Genomic DNA, 12,128 nt, shown 5'->3' on the forward strand with positions numbered 1-12,128 from the left:
GCTATGTACATTGCATTCTCAGTTTTGGAAACTATTTGCAGTATATTCATAAGGTTGTCTATTGCCACCAAGAGGATTGTTTACCATTAAATCACGTTAAGAAGTCATGCATTCAGACACACAAGGGAAACTGTGCACTGCGGCGGGGCCTTGAAATAGTGGTTGGCGACTCCCAGCCATTTCAAAAGTTAGGTCTGTTTTCATACGTGCACCAAAGTATTTCCCCCTATTAGAAAGCTTGTTCTTGTTCATCCTCTTCAGCCACGCCTGTTTGGTCAGTGGCAGCTGTTTTAAAAGTCATGCACTGAGGATACACACAGAAAATTACATTGTGTACAGAAAGATGCCTTGTGTCATTAAATATCCAGTTGGCATTTGAGCTTGCTAACAACCTTTTACCTCATAATGTCATAAATACCACGTAGACCTGATTGAAGACTCACACTTGTATAGAATAAACACATTATCCAGTAATAAATTAACTTATTAAAGAACCTCATACACAGGGATGACGCTAAAATGGACCTTTGTCTGTTTGGTCAGAAGGTGTGGCACTATGAAGACAACTGTACTGATAATGATTCTGAGTAACTGATCACTTTAACAAAAGCAGATCAGCGTAACATGTATGTATTAGCTCGGAGTTACTGTGGATCTGTGATCTGGGCATTTTAGCTGAATTTTCTGCTTCAGGGTCTTCATGAAGAAGAAATTAAAGTTTAAGTTGGAACTGGGATCCCATTTGAAGTCTCAATGGGGGGAGAAATCTGTTTCCCAAGTTGTTGGCAGGATTTAGTTTGTTATTCTTGTTCACTATTGATCAGATGTAACCCCCAGTTGCTTGCCACATAGACCTCTCCATTAAATAGCTCACAACACTTCAGCCTGTCCCACCTCACCCTTAAAAGTGGAAGTCTTGTAGAAAGAGAGAGAAAGATCAGAATCCAGTGCAATCTATTCATGTGCATACCAACCACTCACGCTCCATAGCCCATTCATTAGTAGTATGTTATAGATCCTGCCAGTGGGGCAATATATGAGGACTTGTAATTTGAAGCTCTAGACATTGTGAGCCTTCTTAGAGTCGATTTTGGAGTTTGTGTTCTATTGCTTTGTAGTGGCATTTCATTTATATTTTAATAAAGTTTGCCTAAGAATCAGAAAATTAAAACAGCCACACTGGCCAGCCTTACAGATCAAGCAACAATGGCACACACCTTTAATCCCAGTAGTCACACTACTTTGCCATAGAAACCAGGTGATAGTGGTGCACACCCTTAATCCCAGAACTAGAGAGGATTATAAAACAGGACGAGACAGCTCTCAGTCTCAGTCTCATTCTGAGGTTTCCTGGAGTCAGGATCATTATTTTTGGACTGAGGTCAAGGTAAGAGTCAATAGCAAAAGTAAATTTCTGGGCAAGAAAATGCCCTTACCTTGACAGTATGGTGTCCTAATTGGACAATCAGGACAAAAAAGAAAGTGATTGCCAAACATTGTCAAAAAAAAGAAGGCACAGCCCTCCCTTCAGAATATCCTGCTTCACAGAAAAGTCTGTAGAATATGCTAGGCCTGTAGGCTAAAGATGGATGCACCAACATTGTAGCGGAACTTTGGGTGACTGCCCAGGCAGCCAGCTGTTTCTGTCATTAATGATTCACATTTTTGGAAGTCACTTGTTTGCACTTCCTATTTACTTAGTTAATATTATTTCCTTCTTGGGTCTCTGAGGGAGTTGAAGACTAGATAGCTATAGTTATAGTTTACCAGACACAGAAAGCAAGTTATGATAGAAAGTAAATAAGGTATAAGACTTTGAACTCACCAAGATAGGATAGATATGAAGTAATTTCTCCGATTTCATCAAATGTAAATGGGCTAAACATTGTTGATGTATTGCCTGTGTATATTGTATACAGTTTTTCTTGTATTAGTTATCGTCTTCTTTTTTATTTTAGAGAAAAAGTAGAAATGTAGTGGCATTTCATTTGTATTTTAATAAATAAAGCTTGCCTGAGGATAAGAAAAATAAAACAGCCACATTGTCCAGCCTTATAGACCAGGCAGCAATGACACACACCCTTAATCCCAGCGGCCACACTAATTTGCCATAGAAACCAGGCAGTAGTCATTCATGCCTTTAATCCCAGACTAGAGAGGATTATAAAATGGAAAGAAACGGCTCTCAGCCTCAGTCTCATTCTGAGATTCCTGAAGGCAAAATCACTATTTTGGACTGAGGTCGAGGTAAGAGCCAGTGGTTGGCTGTTTTGCTTTTCTGGCCTCCAGGTTGAACCCCCAATTTTTGTGTCTGAGTATTTATTAATTGTGCTTCATTGCTTTGATAAATAATAACGGAAAGTAACTAGGGGTAGGAAAAGGTTTATTTGTCTTATATTTCCCACTCACAGTCTATCATGAAGAGAAGTCGGGACAGGAACTCAAATAGGAACCTGAGGCAGGAACTGGAGCAGAAACTAAAGGGGAAATGCTGTTTACTGACTATCTTGCTCCCATGCTCAAGTTTAGTTACCTCTCAGAACCAGGTGGCCAGAGATGGTATTGCCCATAATTCTACCCACATTGGTCATCAATCAAGATGAAGCCAAACTGACTTGCATACAGAACAATCGTGTGGAGACATTTTCTCAAAAGTGGTTTCCTCTTCCCAGATGACTCTACTGTATGTTAAACTGACTCAACAAGGAGTTCACCAGACCTTTACGGAATTCCTACCAGATCATATTAGGCTTCCAGAGAAAAGTTGGAGTTGAAGTAGTGTTTTATTGTATTTTTCTTCTGAGGAAGGTGTGCAATTTCTACTTATTTACATGTTGTCGAGCAAAGCTGAAGTGTTGAGAGGATTGAATAGACTCAGCTGCTCTGGGTCCCAAGCATCTGCTATTCAAATGTTGTAGCATGCCTTTAGGAGTTTCCAGGGGAGGTCAGGAGCATCTGCAAGCCCAGTGCTTGCAGAACAGTGCAGTGTACAAAGTCGGGTGTTGCATGGTCTCAAACCTCCTCCAACCTCTGTTTAACTTAAGCTTTAAGAATATAGCAAATGGCTGTGCTCCGATTTTCTATCCACGCCATATCTACAAGCTATTGCTGGGAAGCACACTGACATCCTCAGAATGGCTGATGGTCTCCATTATGAAGACATTCCACTAATTTCCAAGCCTATCAAGAGAGGAGGAGAAGGCTCGATGGATGGAACTCTTACCATAAAAATATGAAGACCAGACCTCAGATTTTCAAAACAAGTTGAGCAAGCATGGCAGACTACCTATGGTTTAAGGGCTCAGAGAGTGAAGAGAGGGGATCTCCAAGGCAAGATGGCTAACGAAACTGTCAGAATTACCACACTCCAGGTTCAATTCTAACCCCTCTCCTCAATGAATAAGGTAGAGTGTTTAAGAAAAACTCCTGATGTCAGCCTCGGGCCTCCACACACATGCACACCTTAATATCACATGAACAAAGACAGTTCACACACCACACCACACACATGCACATCACATAAACTCAGAAAGACACATACAAACAAATCGAAAACAAACAAACAAAAACCCTGTCAATCTAGCCTCACATTGAGGTCTTTAAAGAATAACAAATATCTTAGCTGCTTGAAGGAAGAAATCAGCATATCACATGATTTTTCTTAGATTAAAATGAGATGCATATTCTCGGCAAATTCAGCATTATAAACTTTAAAATGTGTGATCTCCTGAATAATAATTTTGAACTAACCAGCACAATTTTCCCTTGTTAACTTGGAATACACATATATCACTATTAGTTCATAATCATGTTTATCCCCAACATCTCACGTCACAATCAAAACTGTGATATAACTGTAGAAAGTCCCCCATTATTTTAAAAATTCTAGCACTATTACTAGATTTCCCCCATGATCACATTCAGCTGCCTTCCTTCCACCTCCCAGGACCACTTTTGCCGCAGTGCCTCTGCCTGCAGTGGGCGGGGCCCTCTTCATAACCCCCAGCCAAGAAAATGGCCCATAGGCCTGCCCACAGATGACTCCTCCCAGATGATTCTAGCTTGTAACAAGACAATTAAAATACAAGTAGCCAATACAGAGTCTGTCTGATGCTCTGATATATAGCTAATGCAATCATTATGAGTAATTAGTTAATCATTTGCTAACAAATAGTCAGTCTTTTTCATGACACACAATGGGACATTCTATTTTAATAATTTCCCCCTATTTTTCAGCCACTCATGTGTTTTATTGACAGTATAGGGACTCTTTAATTAGACATCTGGAATATGTAGGCTCAAATTTACAGGGTATTTCTGTGACATGGACATAAGCTTACAGAATAGATTTTATAAACAGTATTTAAGTTATAGTTACATCCTTATAACACTTTTTCTTTCTTTTGATTTCTCTCCATAGATGTTATCCTATAGTGATTACATTTTTGAAGTAATTTCAATTCCTTTTAGAAGAAAATTTAAGAACAAGGTCAACATAAAAGCAAATAAAGTCTACATGTTTTGCTATTTTTCTCAGAGAACAAACATCCTCTATATTTATAGCATCTTTTATTTTGCTAAGTTTTAAATGTCCATATGCTTCAATATGATTAATCTTATAGATTTAATGTAGTTAGTGTAGAATTCCCTGGCCACTAATAAGTCAGTTTCTATTGTGTCTGAAAATGTTTTTGCTGTCATTAAATGTCTTTAACCCAAGGTAAATAACCTTTCAGCATGACTTTATAAGGTAAAACATTTCACTCATATAAATCTATTTACAAGAAACCCTGTCTCAAAAAAAAACAAAAAAAATCTATTTACAAAATCTAAAGAATGCAGGAAATAAGCTTAGCTTCTGTCTTCCAAGTAAAAGATAAATTTCATATTGCCAATATGTAGGAGATATTTTTAAAAGACATTAAAAGCCCACAGATAAGGAAAGAGTCAATGGGATGTGTTTAGCACATATTTTACCATAATTATAGTAGAATCACCAAAACATACTTTAATATCATTCACAAATGCATAGATATACATATTTCTGTTCGCATATTATTAAGGTCAAGACCTTATGGAAATTATTCTATAGCCTTTTTAAATACTGACTTGAAGGACATAGGAAATGGACTAATAGTCTTCAGATCAATGGTTTGAAAGGAAAGCAAGTGTGATTTCGTCCCTCAGGAAGGTTTAATAACAGATGGCAGCAAAGGTTATTTGATAAGTGGTGTTAAGAAGTAACAGAAAAATCAGTCTTGCCTTTAGAACAGCAAGGTACAGGCTGACTTCCTATTACCTTTGCAGCAAGGGGTAGGAGCCTTTACCCTTATCTGTGTCAGGCAGGCTTTGTTTGCCTGGAAGCTTCAGTGCATCTCGAAGTATGGTTTCTCTCAGAGAGCTGACCTTTGCCATAGTCCTGTAGATAAACCAGGTGTGTGGCATGTGAGAGCTTCCTCAAAGGGAAGCAAAATGAATCAGCTCTTGAAATACAAAGACGCAATTAAGACTCCACATTCAAAGATGCTGATCCTGGTGGACTTTTCCTAACTCCCTTCTGTAGGATAAAACCAGCTATGTCAGTGTTTACTTTTTAGCCCATCCCGAGGTCCAGGGCCTGCATGTTCCTTGGAATTATTAGTCTCATGATTTAAAAAATAAAAAGTGAAATTCTCTAACAAATACTGGAAAATGATAAACAATGGCTGGGGACTGTTCCTGTTTCTCTGTCCCCTGCTTCCCGTTCTAACAGCTAACAGTACTTCCTTCTCTGTAACTTCTCAGCAGCTTTCACCAGTATATGAATGTGGTGGGTGAGAATAAGGTTTCCTTGAATTGTCTGTATTTCCAGTGGGAAATACAGTAGTACACTTTCATAATCAAAGTTCCTTAATCCACACAGGAAAACTTCTCTCCTGGGAACTAAAACTTACGTACCATCCCCGCCCTTTCTTCTAAACGGAGACTGACTTCTGCAGGTTTTAAATAAGGCAAGAGAACTATTCTTATACGTGGGTATAATATTTAGAATGTAGTTAAGGATTGTGCTAGTTTATTAATGTGGAGGTTGTAGGTTCTCCTCCAAGATCTATTACCTCACTATCCCTGGATAGTTGGCTTCGGTACCAGACATGATTTCCCTCTTGTTGAGTGAGTCTTTAGTGCAATTAGAGAGTTTTTGGTATGTATGTAGCCAAGGTATGTTTGTTTTAAAAAGAGTGTTATATTAAAAAAATTGCTGGGAATAATTGAGCTGCATCTTTTGTCTATACTTATGTTTTGTCTTGAATATGTTCAAGGCATTGGGTTGGGCAAAACAGGTCATAAAAAATGAATGGAACAAATATTCAGATCACCAAATTGAAAGACCAATATTTTGACATTCTGAATTATATTTTGAGACTGCCTCTAGTTCCCTGGTATATAACTCCTAAAAATCTTTGGAATGGTTAAGGTGTTAAATATTTCCGTGTGTGCCTGGCAGGCCCTTGGCAGTTTCTAGATGGGAGAAAGAGCAAGGCAAGATTTTAGTGTGGTAGCTATCCGTGGACAAGAGAAGGGCTGAAGGTTAAACTTATCAACTGAGATTGGTGATTTAATTAACCATACCTGTGTTAGGAAGCTCTAAACATTCTAAAAGAGCAAGGGTCAAAGAACTTTCGCAGATGAACAGGATGTGGTGATCCTTGGAGGATGGTAACCTAAAGAAGGCATAAAAGATCTGTCCCTTACCTACACCTTTTCCTCTCCATACTTTGTAATATCCTTTATAATAAACTGATATATAGTAAACAGATATATCCATGAGTTTTCTAGGTACTTTCACTAATAAATCCAAGTAGGGGGTTATGGAAATCTTGATTTATAGACAGATATACACATATAGATAAAACAATATTGAACTCAAATTTATCTGAAGTGGAGGGTAGTCCTAGTACTGAACCCTTCCTTTGAGGAATCTCAGATTATACCCAGATTGATAGACAATATCAGAACTAAGCTGAATTAGAGGACACCGTGCTGGTATCCACTGTGGTAGCATTGCTTGTATGCTAAATGGAAAACACATGGCATCCCTGGGATCAGGACCATGTTGTGAAACCAGAGTGGAGGAAACTGAGTTTGCCTTTTCTCCTCAGATATGTTACCATCTTCAGAGAAGAATAAACTTGGATAAACATTCAAATAAGTGAGAGATTACAGCAGTCTGGTTGTGTGGGAATTAGAAAAGGCTCTAGGGAAAATGGTCCAGGTCTGTGCTTGTGAAGAGAGCAAAGTATGTCAAACAGAGCCCCTTATATGAGCCAAACACAGATGCCAAAGTGTGTGTGTGAGGCAACAGACACAGTTGGCTAGAATCCCACATGTGGGAAGAAAAGAATGAGCTCAATAAAACAGTAAAGCCGAAAACTAAGCAATAAAATTACCTAAAAGAGCAAAAATAGCACACACATGCAAACAAGATACAGCTGTGATTAATGCCATTTTTTAGTGGTTGAATCTCTCAGTAGCTTTTGATTTTGCGATGAGTACATGTTTGGCTTCTGCCAATGGGTAACTTAATATTCTATACTTTCGCCTTCCTTTATCTTACAGAAATTCCATACTCCTAGGGAAACCGTCTCTACTCTTAACTCTCAGTACTCGAGGTGGCTATGTTCATAATGTATAGTGGCATTCTATCATTGTTTCAATCTTGGAAACAAAATTTCTCCAAAGGAGGAAAAACAGAATTAGTTTTCTGGAATGATTACACTTCCATCAACATATCAATACATAATTATGCTACATGTGTGTTTCTGTTTAAATTGAGCTATCTTTTCCAATCTATACGATTTGCTTGCTGGCACTCATCTTGTGCCCCTGGTGTTATAACATCTCACCTAACACACATTTTCTGCACACTGTGTAAGATGCCTCATAGAATTCATTGCTTAGAAACACTGGACAAATGCTTTAGCACTGCCTGTAGGGGCTCCATTCTTCAGTGAAATCAAAGAAAAGGCACAAAAAACACAGTGACGATTCTAGGACCCAAATGGAACAGTATGTAGAGTATCACACCCTCTGTAACCTCAGCCAAGAACTAGAAAACCTCATTTCACTGACAGCTACTGAGAAAGCTCTGTGAATGTGTGTTTTCTGTTTGGAAAAAAAAAAGTTAGCAAGAAGGTAAGTTTATAAGCACGGAGACTTTAAAGATGAAGGTGAACTATGGCACTGGAGAGATGTCTCAACTGAGAAAGTGATGAAGGGTGGATGGAAGGCATGGGAGGAAGAAAAGAAAAGGAAGTTATAGAATTATATTTTAATTTTTACTTAAATTTTCCCTTGGTATTTTAGGTAAAACACTAATGTAATGTATATGGAAAGTAGAAAAGCACAAGATCTCCTGAGTAAATTTGGAGCATGGGGACCATGGGAGAGGGTTGAAGGGGAGGGAAGAGGAAGGGAAGGAAGCAGAGAAAAATAAAATCAATAAAATCAATTAAAAAACTAATGTACACAGATTCTAAAGCAGGATAAAGAGAGGAAGAATAATGGGGTTAATATGAGACCTGATTGAGCACCTTATCTCAGTCTAATTATAGACTGCATAATTGACATAGTGCATTGTGAATTTTTATGAAGGCAGTTATACAATAAGGTTGTATGATTATTATTGATTGCTTTCTTTCACCTTAAAACAACCTTTTTGGATTGGATATACCATGCTACTTACAGTGATAAATCAGCATATTCAATGCCTCTATATTATAACAGTCTACATACCAGGCTGTATTTATACATTTAGGTAAGTAGGTAGGTGTGTGTGTGTGTGTGTGTGTGTGTGTGTGTGTGTGTAACTGACTTTGTCAGTACTCTACTGCTGTAAAGAGACACCATGAACCTAACAAATTGTAAAGGAAAGCATTTAATTGGTGTTATCTTACAGTTTTAGAGTTTTAGTCCATTGTCAACATAATGGGGAGCATGTTAGATGTGGTGCTAGAGAAGAGAGTTTTATTCCAGATTGACAGGCAGAAAGAAGAGAGAGCCAGCAGGGCCTGGCTTAGGCGTTTAAAACTTCAAAGCCCACTTCCAATGACACACTTGCTCCAACAAGGCCGTACCTCCTAATCCCTCTCAAATCCTGCCACTCCCTGGTGTCCATGCATCCGAATATATGAGCTCACGAGGGACATTCATATTCAAACCACCACAGCATGTTTATCTGTGTAATAACAATCAATGGAAAAGAGGCCATGTACCTGAAAGAGCGCAAGTTTGAGTGGAGGGACAGGGGAAGTGATGTAATTACATTATAACCTCAAAAGGTCAAAGAAAGAATATTTAAAAAACCTTATTGAAGGTTTTTCAAAAACTTGTAACTCCTCTTCAGATGAGAATTATTTAGGTGGCAGCTCATGACAGTCATTTCTGATCATATGTCTCATTCTGATAAGCTGCAGCGTAGTAGAATTTGAGAGCTGTGTGAGGGTCTTAAAAAGGGTATGGCGCAACTAGAGTTCTGTTGAAGGTGAAGCTGGTCAGCATTGAGCAGCTTGCCAGGCCCTGTCTGTCTCTGACCAGAAGTCAGCTTGAGACCCAGATCTGTGACATTTCTCCCACGACCCCATTCTCACGAAGGGGCCTTGGTTTCCTGACTTCTTTTTTTTTTTTAAGTAACATCAAAAAATGTGTAGCTCGATTAAAAACAATAAATACAATATAAATAATAAATAAATAACAAGTATTGCATTTGGGGACGTGCTTAGCTGCTGATTCATTCAGCATGTCCGGAGATGCTTAGACACACAAATTTTTGCTTCAATTTTTAATTAATATGATAATATTTCATAAGAGTCAGAGATTACCATGTCCCTTCAGGAGGCATTTATGATCCCCTCGAGAAACTTGTTTTGGAACAACTAATCTTTGCTACAGACTTGGTGTTCTTTAACTAAGATTCATTGTGCACAGACACATAAATGGTTTCTGTTAATTGTTCAATGATGCATGCATATGCATGACCCACTTAAAACTCATTATAACACTATTTGAGATGATGTCTGTGGACTGTTCAGTTCCTTGGGGAATTCGAACAGTAATCGATCAAACTGAAATCACACACTTTCCTAAGAATTTTTCCCACTTCTTTTTTTTCTTTTTTTAAATATTTATTTATTTACTTATTATGTATACAATATTCTGTCTGCAGACCAGAAGAGGGCACCAGGCCTCATTGCAGATGGTTGTGAGCCACCATGTGGTTGCCGGGAATTGAACTCAGGACCTTTGGAAGAGCAGGCAATGCTCTTAACCGCTGAGCCATATCTCCAGCCCCAATTTTTCCCACTTCTAGAAATGCCATGGGTAGAAATGCCACGACGGACTGGAGAGATGGCTCGGTGGTTAAGAGCACCTATTGCTCCTTCAACAGACCGGACTTCAAGTCCCATCACCAGCACTAGGCTGCTTACAACTGCCTAGAATTCCAGCTTCAAAGAGACCATACCTCTCTCTCCTCCTTGGGCACATACACAGATACATACATTCACATAAATAACTAGTTCTTTAAAACTTTTAAAAGAAAAAGGCATTATATAATTCACTCATCACAACCCTATTTGATCAGTGTTAAAGATAGAATAAATGTGTCTTTTACTTAAACCTATGCTAAATTCTGCTGGAGTCCAAAGACAGAGAATTGGACACCCAGAGAAGCAGTCTCTCCAACAGTCCGGAGTCCTGATGGCTTCACAAGAGAACAGAAGTGTATAATCACATTGAGAGGGAGTGAGTAAGTCCAGTAGCAACTCATGCTATTTTACTGCATGCTTACAAGTCCATTAGAGGGAAACTCCCTTATTATGAGCTATGGAGGCTTTTAGAGGTTGGTTATAGACTCTCTAATGCAGTGTTCTAATCCAATGTGGTACTTTCTGTATTTGTCTTTATAGAAGGAAAACCTTGTTATGGTCTTCTGGAAGTGTCAGCAAATTCTGGGTTTGAAGAAACACTCCAGGTTGAAGGTCTTATACTGTTCATAGTGTATCTTACTCAACACTGTATCTTATTCAATACTGCAATAAAATGTAATATTGCAATAGGCAATGCTCACCACAAACATTTTACAATAGTAATGATATAAAATCTAGAGAAAGACATTACAATCGCTTTATATCTGGTAGAAACATCACTGAATTAGTGGGTCCAAGATGTGTTTGTCGATGAAGAGTAAATGTTTAGAAGTAGACTAAACACAGTTAGCTTTGAATTTGTTAAATAAGGAGCTTTTCATGTTTCCTGTATTTCTATGCAATAATTTACACCTCTGTTGGCTTAAAGGTCTTTTCCACTTCCATGTGGGGATCCTCTAATGAGCAGTGTATTCTTGAGGCCTCAATTCCCCAAAGCTAGTCAGTGAGGTGGAAACAGTCTGCTAGTAGATAAGGCTTCTGCTTCCCCTTCAGCAACGAGGGCTCTATGTTGGGGTGTGTTCACTGTGACTTGCTTCTTTTGGGTCCTTCACTCATCTTTCTCTCCTCACTGGTCAAGTATTCTGTTATTATGTTGGGTAATCTCCAGTTTTTCCTTTCTGTTGATCTTTGGCATAGAATCTATTTTCATTTTTTTAAAAACCCTCATTCTTCTCCTTCACCAGGTTACATAGAGCATCTATTTTGGCATCTTGGCCAGTATTATCTCTCTTCTTCATGTTAAAAATATTCCCAGGGCTAATTTTACTAGCATTTTACTAGATGGTTAAGGGTGTTTCTTTTTTTCTTTGTTTTCTGTCTACTTGATACAAAGTAGAGTCATCTAGAAAGAAAAAATGACAGTTGAGGAATTGCCTCAATCAGATTGGTTTATATAGAACTCTGTACATTTATTAATAATTGATATGTGAATGCCCACCTCACTGTAGGTGGTGCCACCCCTGGGGTAGACACACTTGGACTGCATAAAAAAAAAGAAATTTAAGTAATAGGCCAGTAAACAGCATTCATCTATGGTCCCTGGCCAGGTTCCTATATCAATAGGTTCACACTTGACATCCCCCTTACTTCCCTCAAGGAAGGACTAAAGCCTGGGAACTGTAAGATACAATAATACCCTTCCCCCCTCAAGTTTTTTTGACTGTA

Source organism: Microtus pennsylvanicus, chromosome 6 (assembly GCF_037038515.1).
Source record: "Microtus pennsylvanicus isolate mMicPen1 chromosome 6, mMicPen1.hap1, whole genome shotgun sequence".
NCBI lineage: Eukaryota > Metazoa > Chordata > Mammalia > Rodentia > Cricetidae > Microtus > Microtus pennsylvanicus.